Here is an 895-nt window from a genome sequence, read left to right as displayed (position 1 = left end):
ATATATATATATATATATATATATATATATATATATATATATATATATATATATTCTCCGTGTTTTTCTCCTTGTCTCCGTATTCTTTCTGTTGAAGAGCGTAGATCGAAACGTCAAAGACTTTCCGTATTCCCGAGCGTCATACTAATATATACTTTTGTTATTTACACCACCTGTCCTCGTCTGTTGTTATTTTTTGTATATTCTCCCATATATATATATATATATATATATATATATATATATATATATATATATATATATATATATATATTATTTTGTTTAAAAGAGTTCCAACACTGTCTGTTTTTTATGTTTTATTTATATTCCTGCAGAACCAATGTGGGGTATAGAATATGGAATATACAATATATAATATAATATATAATATACAATATATAATATAAAATAAAATAAAATAAAAATGAATGGCACCATGAAATAAAGTATTGAATGTAGATGAAATATTGAGTGTTCAATATAAAGGATCAAATATATAAATATAAATATATAAAGGCGACTCGAGTTTCAGGGCTATTTCCCTTCGTCATGGCCGGTATGACAGACTTTAACAGACTTTATATGGAAGTTTATTACCTATGTAAACATTTCTGTATAAGGTCAAATTCAACTCTTAATTCAAGTTGAATAAATTACTTTACACATCCTCAGGGATATAATATATGGATATTAGCGTCACAGCTCTTAAATTTCAAATTTTGATATATAACCAAGGAGATCGATTCATAAGGAGTTTATTATAGACCTTTGTGGACGGATTTTTGCTATTTTGGTAACGATTACATGTTTTATCTTACCAATACATTCGGTAGATATCATTATATGAACATATATATATAGTAAATCCCCACCAAAAGAAACGAAGAACAAGCAC

This window comes from Octopus bimaculoides, chromosome 5 (genome assembly GCF_046866305.1).
Source record: "Octopus bimaculoides isolate indiv1 chromosome 5, ASM4686630v1, whole genome shotgun sequence".
In the NCBI taxonomy this organism is placed as follows: domain Eukaryota; kingdom Metazoa; phylum Mollusca; class Cephalopoda; order Octopoda; family Octopodidae; genus Octopus; species Octopus bimaculoides.
The sequence above is the reverse complement of the archived record's forward strand: the minus strand, read 5'-3'. Positions refer to the sequence as shown.